This window comes from Syngnathus floridae, chromosome 16, assembly GCF_059516105.1.
Source record: "Syngnathus floridae isolate MCC-2025c chromosome 16, RoL_Sflo_1.0, whole genome shotgun sequence".
Classification (NCBI taxonomy): domain Eukaryota; kingdom Metazoa; phylum Chordata; class Actinopteri; order Syngnathiformes; family Syngnathidae; genus Syngnathus; species Syngnathus floridae.
Window position 1 is genome coordinate 11,600,102 of NC_142428.1, and position 15,780 is coordinate 11,615,881.

Here is a 15,780-nt window from a genome sequence, read left to right on the forward strand (position 1 = left end):
ACACCCAACCAGAGCGACGGGAGGAGCACATTTCAGAAAACGTGCTCAGCTCGTCGAGAAAATGCGATTTAAGCAATAAAATTAAAAATGCACCTAAAACCTAAACCAAACGTTGCAGGTGCTTATTTCTTCGTGTGCAAAGCTCAACGCGGCACTCCCTAGCTGCCAGGAGCACTTTTTACTGTGCACACCCAACCAGAGTGACGAGAGGAGCACATTTCAGAAAACGTGCTCAGCTCGTCGAGAAAATGCGATTTAAGCAATAAAATTAAAAATGCACCTAAAACCTAAACCAAACGTTGCAGGTGCTTATTTCTTCATGCGCAGTGGTCAACGCGGCACTCTCTAGCTGCCAGGAGCACTTTTTACTACGCGCACCCAACCAGAGCGACGGGAGGAGCACATTTCAGAAAACGTGCTCAGCTCGTCGAGAGAATGCGATTTAAGCAATAAAATTAAAAATGCACCTAAAACCTAAACCAAACGTTGCAGGTGCTTATTTCTTCGTGCGCAGTGGTCAACGCGGCACTCCCTAGCTGCCAGGAGCTCTTTTTACTGTGCGCACCCAACCAGAGCGACGGGAGGAGCACATTTCAGAAAACGTGCTCAGCTTGTCGAGAAAATGCAATTTTAAGCAATAAAATTAAAAATGCACCTAAAACCTAAACCAAACGTTGCAGGTGCTTATTTCTTCATGCGCAGTGGTCAACGCGGCACTCTCTAGCTGCCAGGAGCACTTTTTACTATGCGCGCCCAACCAGAGCGACGGGAGGAGCACATTTCAGAAAACGTGCTCAGCTCGTCGAAAAAATGCGATTTAAGCAATAAAATTAAAAATGCACCTAAAACCTAAACCAAACGTTGCAGGTGCTTATTTATTCATGCGCAGTGGTCAACGCGGAACTCCCGAGCTGCCAAGAGCACTTTTTACTGTGCGCACCCAACCAGAGCGACGGGAGGTGCACATTTCAGAAAAGGTGCTCAGCTCGTCGAGAGAATGCGATTTAAGCAATAAAATTAAAAATGCACCTAAAACCTAAACCAAACGTTGCAGGTGCTTATTTCTTCGTGTGCAAAGCTCAACGCGGCACTCCCTAGCTGCCAGGAGCACTTTTTACTGTGCACACCCAACCAGAGTGACGGGAGGAGCACATTTCAGAAAACGTGCTCAGCTCGTCGAGAAAATGCGATTTAAGCAATAAAATTAAAAATGCACCTAAAACCTAAACCAAACGTTGCAGGTGCTTATTTCTTCATGCGCAGTGGTCAACGCGGCACTTTCTAGCTGCCAAGAGCACTTTTTACTGTGCGCACCCAACCAGAGCGACGGGAGGAGCACATTTCAGAAAACGTGCTCAGCTCGTCGAGAGAATGCGATTTAAGCAATAAAATTAAAAATGCACCTAAAACCTAAACCAAACGTGGCAGGTGCTTATTTCTTCGTGCGCAGTGGTCAACGCGGAACTCCCTAGCTGCCAGGAGCTCTTTTTACTGTGCGCACCCAACCAGAGCGACGGGAGGAGCACATTTCAGAAAACGTGCTCAGCTCGTCGAGAGAATGCGATTTAAGCAATAAAATCAAAAATGCACCTAAAACCTAAACCAAACGTTGCAGGTGCTTATTTCTTCATGCGCAGTGGTCAACGCGGCACTCTCTAGCTGCCAGGAGCACTTTTTACTACGCGCACCCAACCAGAGCGACGGGAGGAGCATATTTCAGAAAACGTGCTCAGCTCGTCGAGAGAATGCGATTTAAGCAATAAAATAAAAAATGCACCTAAAACCTAAACCAAACGTTGCAGGTGCTTATTTCTTCGTGCGCAGTGGTCAACGCGGCACTCCCTAGCTGCCAGGAGCTCTTTTTACCGTGCCCGCCCAACCAGAGCGACGGGAGGAGCACATTTCAGAAAACGTGCTCAGCTCGTCGAGAAAATGCGATTTAAGCAATAAAATTAAAAATGCACCTAAAACCTAAACCAAAGGTTGCAGGTGCTTATTTCTTCATGCGCAGTGGTCAACGCGGCACTCTCTAGCTGCCAGGAGCACTTTTTACTGCGCGCACCCAACCAGAGCGACGGGAGGAGCCCATTTCAGAAAACGTGCTCAGCTCGTCGAGAAAATGCGATTTAAGCAATAAAATTAAAAATACACCTAAAACCTAAACCAAACGTTGCAGGTGCTTATTTCTTCGTGCGCAGTGCTCAACGCGGCACTCCCTAGCTGCCAGGAGCACTTTTTACTGTGCGCACCCAACCAGAGCGACGGGAGGAGCACATTTCAGAAAACGTGCTCAGCTCGTCGAGAAAATGCGATTTAAGCAATAAAATTAAAAATGCACCTAAAACCTAAACCAAACGTTGCAGGTGCTTATTTCTTCATGCGCAGTGGTCAACGCGGCACTCTCTAGCTGCCAAGAGCACTTTTTACTGTGTGCACCCAACCAGAGTGACGGGAGGAGCACATTTCAGAAAACGTGCTCAGCTCGTCGAGAAAATGCGATTTAAGCAATAAGATTAAAAATGCACCTAAAACCTAAACCAAACGTTGCAGGTGCTTATTTCTTCATGCGCAGTGGTCAACGTGGCACTCTCTAGCTGCCAGGAGCACTTTTTACTGTGTGCACCCAACCAGAGTGACGGGAGGAGCACATTTCAGAAAACGTGCTCAGCTCGTCGAGAAAATGCGATTTAAGCAATAAAATTAAAAATGCACCTAAAACCTAAACCAAGCGTTGCAGGTGCTTATTTCTTCATGCGCAGTGGTCAACGCGGCACTCTCTAGCTGCCAAGAGCACTTTTTACTGTGCGCACCGAGCCAGAGTGACGGGAGGAGCACATTTCAGAAAACGTGCTCAGCTCGTCGAGAAAATGCGATTTAAGCAATAAGATTAAAAATGCACCTAAAACCTAAACCAAACGTTGCAGGTGCTTATTTCTTCATGCGCAGTGGTCAACGCGGCACTCTCTAGCTGCCAAGAGCACTTTTTACTGTGCGCACCCAACCAGAGTGACGGGAGGAGCACATTTCAGAAAACGAGCTCAGCTCGTCGAGAAAATGCGATTTAAGCAATAAGATTAAAAATGCACCTAAAACCTAAACCAAACGTTGCAGGTGCTTATTTCTTCATGCGCAGTGGTCTGCGGCACTCTCTAGCTGCCAGGAGCACTTTTTACTACGCGCACCCAACCAGAGCGACGGGAGGAGCACATTTCAGAAAACGTGCTCAGCTCGTCGAGAGATTGCGATTTAAGCAATAAAATAAAAAATGCACCTAAAACCTAAACCAAACGTTGCAGGTGCTTATTTCTTCGTGCGCAGTGGTCAACGCGGCACTCCCTAGCTGCCAGGAGCTCTTTTTACTGTGTGCACCCAACCAGAGCGACGGGAGGAGCACATTTCAGAAAACGTGCTCAGCTCGTCGAGAGAATGCGATTTAAGCAATAAAATAAAAAATGCACCTAAAACCTAAACCAAACATTGCAGGTGCTTATTTCTTCGTGCGCAGTGGTCAACGCGGAACTCCCTAGCTGCCAGGAGCTCTTTTTACTGTGCGCACCCAACCAGAGCGACGGGAAGAGCCCATTTCAGAAAACGTGCTCAGCTCGTCGAGAAAATGCGATTTAAGCAATAAAATTAAAAATGCACCTAAAACCTAAACCAAACGTTGCAGGTGCTTATTTCTTCGTGCGCAGTGCTCAACGCGGCACTCCCTAGCTGCCAGGAGCACTTTTTACTGTGCGCACCCAACCAGAGTGACGGGAGGAGCACATTTCAGAAAACGTGCTCAGCTCGTCGAGAAAATGCGATTTAAGCAATAAAATTAAAAATGCACCTAAAACCTAAACCAAACGTTGCAGGTGCTTATTTCTTCATGCGCAGTGGTCAACGCGGCACTCTCTAGCTGCCAAGAGCACTTTTTACTGTGCGCACCCAACCAGAGTGACGGGAGGAGCACATTTCAGAAAACGTGCTCAGCTCGTCGAGAAAATGCAATTTAAGCAATAAGATTAAAAATGCACCTAAAACCTAAATCAAACGTTGCAGGTGCTTATTTCTTCATGCGCAGTGGTCAACGCGGCACTCTCTAGCTGCCAGGAGCATTTTTTACTGTGCGCACCCAACCAGAGCGACGGGAGGAGCACATTTCAGAAAACGTGCTCAGCTCGTCGAGAGAATGCGATTTAAGCAATAAAATTAAAAATGCACCTAAAACCTAAACCAAACGTTGCAGGTGCTTATTTCTTCGTGCGCAGTGGTCAACGCGGCACTCCCTAGCTGCCAGGAGCTCTTTTTACTGTGCGCACCCAACCAGAGCGACGGGAGGAGCACATTTCAGAAAACGTGCTCAGCTTGTCGAGAAAATGCGATTTAAGCAATAAAATTAAAAATGCACCTAAAACCTAAACCAAACGTTGCAGGTGCTTATTTCTTCATGCGCAGTCGTCAACGCGGCACTCTCTAGCTGCCAGGAGCACTTTTTACTATGCGCGCCCAACCAGAGCGACGGGAGGAGCACATTTCAGAAAAAGTGCTCAGCTCGTCGAGAAAATGCGATTAAAGCAATACAATTAAAAATGCACCTAAAACCTAAACCAAACGTTGCAGGTGCTTATTTCTTCATGCGCAGTGGTCAACGCGGCACTCCCGAGCTGCCAAGAGCACTTTTTACTGTGCGCACCCAACCAGAGCGACGGGAGGAGCACATTTCAGAAAACGTGCTCAGCTCGTCGAGAGAATGCGATTTAAGCAATAAAATTAAAAATGCACCTAAAACCTAAACCAAACGTTGCAGGTGCTTATTTCTTCGTGCGCAGTGGTCAACGCGGAACTCCCTAGCTGCCAGGAGCTCTTTTTACTGTGCGCACCCAACCAGAGCGACGGGAGGAGCACATTTCAGAAAACGTGCTCAGCTCGTCGAGAAAATGCGATTTAAGCAATAAAATTAAAAATGCACCTAAAACCTAAACCAAACGTTGCAGGTGCTTATTTCTTCATGCGCAGTGGTCAACGCGGCACTCTCTAGCTGCCAGGAGCACTTTTTACTACGCGCACCCAACCAGAGCGACGGGAGGAGCACATTTCAGAAAACGTGCTCAGCTCGTCGAGAGAATGCGATTTAAGCAATAAAATAAAAAATGCACCTAAAACCTAAACCAAACGTTGCAGGTGCTTATTTCTTCGTGCGCAGTGGTCAACGCGGCACTCCCTAGCTGCCAGGAGCTCTTTTTACTCTGTGCACCCAACCAGATTGACGGGAGGAGCACATTTCAGAAAACGTGCTCAGCTCGTCGAGAGAATGCGATTTAAGCAATAAAATAAAAAATGCACCTAAAACCTAAACCAAACGTTGCAGGTGCTTATTTCTTCGTGCGCAGTGGTCAACGCGGAACTCCCTAGCTGCCAGGAGCTCTTTTTACTGTGCGCACCCAACCAGCGCGACGGGAGGAGCCCATTTCAGAAAACGTGCTCAGCTCGTAGAGAAAATGCGATTTAAGCAATAAAATTAAAAATGCACCTAAAACCCAAACCAAACGTTGCAGGTGCTTATTTCTTCGTGCGCAGTGCTCAACGCGGCACTCCCTAGCTGCCAGAAGCACTTTTTACTGTGCACACCCAACCAGAGTGACGGGAGGAGCACATTTCAGAAAACTTGCTCAGCTCGTCGAGAGAATGCGATTTAAGCAATAAAATAAAAAATGCACCTAAAACCTAAACCAAACGTTGCAGGTGCTTATTTCTTCGTGCGCAGTGGTCAACGCGGAACTCCCTAGCTGCCAAGAGCTCTTTTTACTGTGCGCACCCAACCAGAGCGACGGGGGGAGCCCATTTCAGAAAACGTGCTCAGCTCGTCGAGAAAATGCGATTTAAGCAATAAAATTAAAAATGCACCTAAAACCTAAACCAAACGTTGCAGGTGCTTATTTCTTCGTGCGCAGTGCTCAACGCGGCACTCCCTAGCTGCCAGGAGCACTTTTTACTGTGCGCACCCAACCAGAGCGACGGGAGGAGCACATTTCAGAAAACGTGCTCAGCTCGTCGAGAAAATGCGATTTAAGCAATAAAATTAAAAATGCACCTAAAACCTAAACCAAACGTTGCAGGTGCTTATTTCTTCATGCGCAGTGGTCAACGCGGCACTCTCTAGCTGCCAAGAGCACTTTTTACTGTGCGCACCCAACCAGAGTGACGGGAGGAGCACATTTCAGAAAACGTGCTCAGCTCGTCGAGAAAATGCGATTTAAGCAATAAAATTAAAAATGCAGCTAAAACCTAAACCAAACGTTGCAGGTGCTTATTTCTTCGTGCGTAGTGCTCAACGCGGCACTCCCTAGCTGCCAGGAGCACTTTTTACTGTGCGCACCCAACCAGAGTGACGGGAGGAGCACATTTCAGAAAACGTGCTCAGCTCGTCGAGAAAATGCGATTTAAGCAATAAAATTAAAAATGCACCTAAAACCTAAACCAAGCGTTGCAGGTGCTTATTTCTTCATGCGCAGTGGTCAACGCGGCACTCTCTAGCTGCCAAGAGCACTTTTTACTGTGCGCACCCAACCAGAGTAACGGGAGGAGCACATTTCAGAAAACGTGCTCAGCTCGTCGAGAAAATGCGATTTAAGCAATAAGATTAAAAATGCACCTAAAACCTAAACCAAACGTTGCAGGTGCTTATTTCTTCATGCGCAGTGGTCAACGCGGCACTCTCTAGCTGCCAGGAGCACTTTTTACTGTGTGCACCCAACCAGAGTGACGGGAGGAGCACATTTCAGAAAACGTGCTCAGCTCGTCGAGAAAATGCGATTTAAGCAATAAAAGTAAAAGTTTACCTAAAACCTAAACCAAACGTTGCAGGTGCTTATTTCTTCATGCGCAGTGGTCAACGCGGCACTCTCTAGCTGCCAAGAGCACTTTTTACTGTGTGCACCCAACCAGAGCGACGGGAGGAGCACATTTCAGAAAACGTGCTCAGCTCGTCGAGAAAATGCGATTTAAGCAATAAGATTAAAAATGCACCTAAAACCTAAACCAAACGTTGCAGGTGCTTATTTCTTCATGCGCAGTGGTCAACGCGGCACTCTCTAGCTGCCAGGAGCACTTTTTACTACGCGCACCCAACCAGAGCGACGGGAGGAGCATATTTCAGAAAACGTGCTCAGCTCGTCGAGAGAATGCGATTTAAGCAATAAAATAAAAAATGCACCTAAAACCTAAACCAAACGTTGCAGGTGCTTATTTCTTCGTGCGCAGTGGTCAACGCGGCACTCCCTAGCTGCCAGGAGCTCTTTTTACTGTGCGCACCCAACCAGAGCGACGGGAGGAGCACATTTCAGAAAACGTGCTCAGCTCGTCGAGAAAATGCGATTTAAGCAATAAAATTAAAAATGCACCTAAAACCTAAACCAAAGGTTGCAGGTGCTTATTTCTTCATGCGCAGTGGTCAACGCGGCACTCTCTAGCTGCCAAGAGCACTTTTTACTGTGCGCACCCAACCAGAGTGACGGGAGGAGCACATTTCAGAAAACGTGCTAAGCTCATCGAGAAAATGCGATTTAAGCAATAAAATTAAAAATGCACCTAAAACCTAAACCAAACGTTGCAGGTGCTTATTTCTTCGTGCGCAGTACTCAACGCGGCACTCCCTAGCTGCCAGGAGCACTTTTTACTGTGCGCACCCAACCAGAGTGACGGGAGGAGCACATTTCAGAAAACGTGCTCAGCTCGTCAAGAAAATGCGATTTAAGCAATAAAATTAAAAATGCACCTAAAACCTAAACCAAACGTTGCAGGTGCTTATTTCTTCATGCGCAGTGGTCAACGCGGCACTCTCTAGCTGCCAAGACCACTTTTTACTGTGCGCACCCAACCAGAGTGACGGGAGGAGCACATTTCAGAAAACGTGCTCAGTTCGTCGAGAAAATGCGATTTAAGCAATAAGATTAAAAATGCACCTAAAACCTAAACCAAACGTTGCAGGTGCTTATTTCTTCATGCGCAGTGGTCAACGCGGCACTCCCGAGCTGCCAAGAGCACTTTTTACTACGCGCACCCAACCAGAGCGACGGGAGGAGCACATTTCAGAAAACGTGCTCAGCTCGTCGAGAGAATGCGATTTAAGCAATAAAATTGAAAATGCACCTAAAACCTAAACCAAACGTTGCAGGTGCTTATTTCTTCGTGCGCAGTGGTCAACGCGGAACTCCCTAGCTGCCAGGAGCTCTTTTTACTGTGCGCACCCAACCAGAGCGACGGGAGGAGCACATTTCAGAAAACGTGCTCAGCTCGTCGAGAAAATGCGATTTAAGCAATAAAATTAAAAATGCAGCTAAAACCTAAACCAAACGTTGCAGGTGCTTATTTCTTCGTGCGCAGTGCTCAACGCGGCACTCCCTAGCTGCCAGGAGCACTTTTTACTGTGCGCACCCAACCAGAGTGACGGGAGGAGCACATTTCAGAAAACGTGCTCAGCTCGTCGAGAAAATGCGATTTAAGCAATAAAATTAAAAATGCACCCAAAACCTAAACCAAACGTTGCAGGTGGTCATTTCTTCAAGCGCAGTGGTCAACGCGGCACTCTCTAGCTGCCAAGAGCACTTTTTACTATGCGCACCCAACCAGAGTGACGGGAGGAGCACATTTCAGAAAACGTGCTCAGCTCGTCGAGAAAATGCGATTTAAGCAATAAAATTAAAAATGCTCCTAAAACCTAAACCAAACGTTGCAGGTGCTTATTTCTTCATGCGCAGTGGTCAACGCGGCACTCTCTAGCTGCCAGGAGCACTTTTTACTACGCGCACCCAACCAGAGCGACGGGAGGAGCACATTTCAGAAAACGTGCTCAGCTCGTCGAGAAAATGCGATTTAAGCAATAAAATTAAAAATGCACCTAAAACCTAAACCAAACGTTGCAGGTGCTTATTTCTTCATGCGCAGTGGTCAACGCGGCAATCTCTAGCTGCCAAGAGCACTTTTTACTGTGCGCACCCAACCAGAGTGACGGGAGGAGCACATTTCAGAAAACGTGCTCAGCTCGTCGAGAAAATGCGATTTAAGCAATAAGATTAAAAATGCACCTAAAACCTAAACCAAACGTTGCAGGTGCTTATTTCTTCATGCGCAGTGGTCAACGCGGCACTCTCTAGCTGCCAGGAGCACTTTTTACTACGCGCACCCAACCAGAGCGACGGGAGGAGCACATTTCAGAAAACGTGCTCAGCTCGTCGAGAGAATGCGATTTAAGCAATAAAATAAAAAATGCACCTAAAACCTAAACCAAACGTTGCAGGTGCTTATTTCTTCGTGCGCAGTGGTCAACGCGGCACTCCCTAGCTGCCAGGAGCTCTTTTTACTGTGCGCACCCAACCAGAGCGACGGGAGGAGCACATTTCAGAAAACGTGCTCAGCTCGTCGAGAAAATGCGATTTAAGCAATAAAATTAAAAATGCACCTAAAACCTAAACCAAACGTTGCAGGTGCTTATTTCTTCATGCGCAGTGGTCAACGCGGCACGCTCTACCTGCCAGGAGCACTTTTTACTACGCGCAACCAACCAGAGCGACGGGAGGAGCACATTTCAGAAAACGTGCTCAGCTCGTCGAGAGAATGCGATTTAAGCAATAAAATAAAAAATGCACCTAAAACCTAAACCAAACGTTGCAGGTGCTTATTTCTTCGTGCGCAGTGGTCAACGCGGCACTCCCTAGCTGCCAGGAGCTCTTTTTACTGTGCGCACCCAACCAGAGCGACGGGAGGAGCACATTTCAGAAAACGTGCTCAGCTCGTCGAGAAAATGCGATTTAAACAATAAAATTAAAAATGCACCTAAAACCTAAACCAAACGTTGCAGGTGCTTATTTCTTCGTGTGCAGTGGTCAACGCGGCACTCCCTAGCTGCCAGGAGCACTTTTTACTGTGCGCACCCAACCAGAGTGACGGGAGGAGCACATTTCAGAAAACGTGCTCAGCTCGTCGAGAAAATGCGATTTAAGCAATAAAATTAAAAATGCACCTAAAACCTAAACCAAACGTTGCAGGTGCTTATTTCTTCATGCGCAGTGGTCAACGCGGCACTCTCTAGCTGCCAAGAGCACTTTTTACTGTGCGCACCCAACCAGAGTGACGGGAGGAGCACATTTCAGAAAACGTGCTCAGCTCGTCGAGAAAATGCGATTTAAGTAATAAGATTAAAAATGCACCTAAAACCTAAATCAAACGTTGCAGGTGCTTATTTCTTCATGCGCAGTGGTCAACGCGGCACTCTCTAGCTGCCAGGAGCACTTTTTACTGTGCGCACCCAACCAGAGTGACGGGAGGAGCACATTTCAGAAAACGTGCTCAGCTCGTCGAGAAAATGCGATTTAAGCAATAAAATTAAAAATGCACCCAAAACCTAAACCAAACGTTGCAGGTGGTTATTTCTTCAAGCGCAGTGGTCAACGCGGCACTCTCTAGCTGCCAAGAGCACTTTTTACTATGGGCACCCAACCAGAGTGACGGGAGGAGCACATTTCAGAAAACGTGCTCAGCTCGTCGAGAAAATGCGATTTAAGCAATAAAATTAAAAATGCACCTAAAACTTAAACCAAACGTTGCAGGTGCTAATTTCTTCATGCGCAGTGGTCAACGCGGAACCCTCTAGCTGCCAGGAGCACTTTTTACTACGCGCACCCAACCAGAGCGACGGGAGGAGCACATTTCAGAAAACGTGCTCAGCTCGTCGAGAGAATGCGATTTAAGCAATAAAATTAAAAATGCACCTAAAACCCAAACCAAACGTTGCAGGTGCTTATTTCTTCGTGCGCAGTGGTCAACGCGGCACTCCCTAGCTGCCAGGAGCTCTTTTTACTGTGCGCACCCAACCAGAGCGACGGGAGGAGCACATTTCAGAAAACGTGCTCAGCTTGTCGAGAAAATGCAATTTTAAGCAATAAAATTAAAAATGCACCTAAAACCTAAACCAAACGTTGCAGGTGCTTATTTCTTCATGCGCAGTGGTCAACGCGGCACTCTCTAGCTGCCAGGAGCACTTTTTACTATGCGCGCCCAACCAGAGCGACGGGAGGAGCACATTTCAGAAAACGTGCTCAGCTCGTCGAGAAAATGCGATTTAAGCAATAAAATTAAAAATGCACCTAAAACCTAAACCAAACGTTGCAGGTGCTTATTTATTCATGCGCAGTGGTCAACGCGGAACTCCCGAGCTGCCAAGAGCACTTTTTACTCTGCGCACCCAACCAGAGCGACGGGAGGTGCACATTTCAGAAAAGGTGCTCAGCTCGTCGAGAGAATGCGATTTAAGCAATAAAATTAAAAATGCACCTAAAACCTAAACCAAACGTTGCAGGTGCTTATTTCTTCGTGCGCAGTGCTCAACGCGGCACTCCCTAGCTGCCAGGAGCACTTTTTACTGTGTGCACCCAACCAGAGTGACGGGAGGAGCACATTTCAGAAAACGTGCTCAGCTCGTCGAGAAAATGCGATTTAAGCAATAAAATTAAAAATGCACCTAAAACCTAAACCAAACGTTGCAGGTGCTTATTTCTTCATGCGCAGTGGTCAACGCGGCACTCTCTAGCTGCCAAGAGCACTTTTTCTGTGCGCACCCAACCAGAGTGACGGGAGGAGCACATTTCAGAAAACGTGCTCAGCTCGTCGAGAAAATGCGATTTAAGCAATAAGATTAAAAATGCACCTAAAACCTAAACCAAACGTTGCAGGTGCTTATTTCTTCATGCGCAGTGGTCAACGTGGCACTCTTTAGCTGCCAGGAGCACTTTTTACTGTGTGCACCCAACCAGAGTGACGGGAGGAGCACATTTCAGAAAACGTGCTCAGCTCGTCGAGAAAATGCGATTTAAGCAATAAAATTAAAAATGCACCTAAAACCTAAACCAAACGTTGCAGGTGCTTATTTCTTCATGCGCAGTGGTCAACGCGGCACTCTCTAGCTGCCAAGAGCACTTTTTACTGTGCGCACCCAACCAGAGTGACGGGAGGAGCACATTTCAGAAAACGTGCTCAGCTCGTCGAGAAAATGCGATTTAAGCAATAAGATCAAAAATGCACCTAAAACCTAAACCAAACGTTGCAGGTGCTTATTTCTTCATGCGCAGTGGTCAACGCGGCACTCTCTAGCTGCCAGGAGCACTTATTACTACGCGCACCCAACCAGAGCGACGGGAGGAGCACATTTCAGAAAACGTGCTCAGCTCGTCGAGAGAATGCGATTTAAACAATAAAATAAAAAATGCACCTAAAACCTAAACCAAACGTTGCAGGTGCTTATTTCTTCATGCGCAGTGGTCAACGCAGCACTCTCTAGCTGCCAGGAGCACTTTTTACTACGCGCACCCAACCAGAGCGACGGGAGGAGCACATTTCAGAAAACGTGCTCAGCTCGTCGAGAGAATGCGATTTAAGCAATAAAATAAAAAATGCACCTAAAACCTAAACCAAACGTTGCAGGTGCTTATTTCTTCGTGCGCAGTGCTCAACGCGGCACTCCCTAGCTGCCAGGAGCACTTTTTACTGTGCGCACCCAACCAGAGTGACGGGAGGAGCACATTTCAGAAAACGTGCTCAGCTCGTCGAGAAAATGCGATTTAAGCAATAAAATTAAAAATGCACCTAAAACCTAAACCAAACGTTGCAGGTGCTTATTTCTTCATGTGCAGTGGTCAACGCGGCACTCTCTAGCTGCCAGGAGCACTTTTTACTATGCGCGCACAACCAGAGCGACGGGAGGAGCACATTTCAGAAAACGTGCTCAGCTCGTCGAGAAAATACGATTTAAGCAATAAAATTTAAAATGCACCTAAAACCTAAACCAAACGTTGCAGGTGCTTATTTCTTTGTGCGCAGTGGTCAACGCGGCACTCTTTAGCTGCCAAGAGCACTTTTTACTATGCGCACCCAACCAGAGTGACGGGAGGAGCACATTTCAGAAAACGTGCTCAGCTCGTCGAGAAAATGCGATTTAAGCAATAAAATTAAAAATGCACCTAAAACCTAAACCAAACGTTGCAGGTGCTTATTTCTTTGTGCGCAGTGGTCAACGCGGCACTCTCTAGCTGCCAAGAGCACTTTTCACTATGCGCACCCAACCAGAGTGACGGGATGAGCACATTTCAGAAAACGTGCTCAGCTCGTCGAGAAAATGCGATTTAAGCAATAAAATTAAAAATGCAGCTAAAACCTAAACCAAACGTTGCAGGTGCTTATTTCTTCGTGCGTAGTGCTCAACGCGGCACTCCCTAGCTGCCAGGAGCACTTTTTACTGTGCGCACCCAACTAGAGTGACGGGAGGAGCACATTTCAGAAAACGTGCTCAGCTCGTCGAGAGAATGCGATTTAAGCAATAAAATTAAAAATGCCCCTAAAACCTAAACCAAACGTTGCAGGTGCTTATTTCTTCATGCGCAGTGGTCAACGCGGCACTCCCGAGCTGCGAGGAGCACTTTTTACTGTGCGCACCCAACCAGAGTGACGGGAGGAGCACATTTCAGAAAACGTGCTCAGCTCGTCGAGAGAATGCGATTTAAGCAATAAAATTAAAAATGCACCTAAAACCTAAACCAAACGTTGCAGGTGCTTATTTCTTCATGCGCAGTGGTCAACGCGGCACTCCCGAGCTGCCAAGAGCACTTTTTACTGTGCGAACCCAACCAGAGCGACGGGAGGAGCACATTTCAGAAAACGTGCTCAGCTCGTCGAGAGAATGCGATTTAAGCAATAAAATTAAAAATGCACCTAAAACCTAAACCAAACGTTGCAGGTGCTTATTTCTTCGTGCGCAGTGGTCAACGCGGAACTCCCTAGCTGCCAGGAGCTCTTTTTACTGTGCACACCCAACCAGAGCGACGGGAGGAGCACATTTCAGAAAACGTGCTCAGCTCGTCGAGAAAATGCGATTTAAGCAATAAAATTAAAAATGCACCTAAAACCTAAACCAAACGTTGCAGGTGCTTATTTCTTCGTGTGCAAAGCTCAACGCGGCACTCCCTAGCTGCCAGGAGCACTTTTTACTGTGCACACCCAACCAGAGTGACGAGAGGAGCACATTTCAGAAAACGTGCTCAGCTCGTCGAGAAAATGCGATTTAAGCAATAAAATTAAAAATGCACCTAAAACCTAAACCAAACGTTGCAGGTGCTTATTTCTTCATGCGCAGTGGTCAACGCGGCACTCTCTAGCTGCCAGGAGCACTTTTTACTACGCGCACCCAACCAGAGCGACGGGAGGAGCACATTTCAGAAAACGTGCTCAGCTCGTCGAGAGAATGCGATTTAAGCAATAAAATTAAAAATGCACCTAAAACCTAAACCAAACGTTGCAGGTGCTTATTTCTTCGTGCGCAGTGGTCAACGCGGCACTCCCTAGCTGCCAGGAGCTCTTTTTACTGTGCGCACCCAACCAGAGCGACGGGAGGAGCACATTTCAGAAAACGTGCTCAGCTTGTCGAGAAAATGCAATTTTAAGCAATAAAATTAAAAATGCACCTAAAACCTAAACCAAACGTTGCAGGTGCTTATTTCTTCATGCGCAGTGGTCAACGCGGCACTCTCTAGCTGCCAGGAGCACTTTTTACTATGCGCGCCCAACCAGAGCGACGCGAGGAGCACATTTCAGAAAACGTGCTCAGCTCGTCGAAAAAATGCGATTTAAGCAATAAAATTAAAAATGCACCTAAAACCTAAACCAAACGTTGCAGGTGCTTATTTATTCATGCGCAGTGGTCAACGCGGAACTCCCGAGCTGCCAAGAGCACTTTTTACTGTGCGCACCCAACCAGAGCGACGGGAGGTGCACATTTCAGAAAAGGTGCTCAGCTCGTCGAGAGAATGCGATTTAAGCAATAAAATTAAAAATGCACCTAAAACCTAAACCAAACGTTGCAGGTGCTTATTTCTTCGTGTGCAAAGCTCAACGCGGCACTCCCTAGCTGCCAGGAGCACTTTTTACTGTGCACACCCAACCAGAGTGACGGGAGGAGCACATTTCAGAAAACGTGCTCAGCTCGTCGAGAAAATGCGATTTAAGCAATAAAATTGAAAATGCACCTAAAACCTAAACCAAACGTTGCAGGTGCTTATTTCTTCATGCGCAGTGGTCAACGCGGCACTTTCTAGCTGCCAAGAGCACTTTTTACTGTGCGCACCCAACCAGAGCGACGGGAGGAGCACATTTCAGAAAACGTGCTCAGCTCGTCGAGAGAATGCGATTAAAGCAATAAAATTAAAAATGCACCTAAAACCTAAACCAAACGTGGCAGGTGCTTATTTCTTCGTGCGCAGTGGTCAACGCGGAACTCCCTAGCTGCCAGGAGCTCTTTTTACTGTGCGCACCCAACCAGAGCGACGGGAGGAGCACATTTCAGAAAACGTGCTCAGCTCGTCGAGAGAATGCGATTTAAGCAATAAAATCAAAAATGCACCTAAAACCTAAACCAAACGTTGCAGGTGCTTATTTCTTCATGCGCAGTGGTCAACGCGGCACTCTCTAGCTGCCAGGAGCACTTTTTACTACGCGCACCCAACCAGAGCGACGGGAGGAGCATATTTCAGAAAACGTGCTCAGCTCGTCGAGAGAATGCGATTTAAGCAATAAAATAAAAAATGCACCTAAAACCTAAACCAAACGTTGCAGGTGCTTATTTCTTCGTGCGCAGTGGTCAACGCGGCACTCCCTAGCTGCCAGGAGCTCTTTTTACTGTGCACACCCAACCAGAGCGACGGGAGGAGCACATTTCAGAAAACGTGCTCAGCTCGTCGAGAAAATGCGATTTAA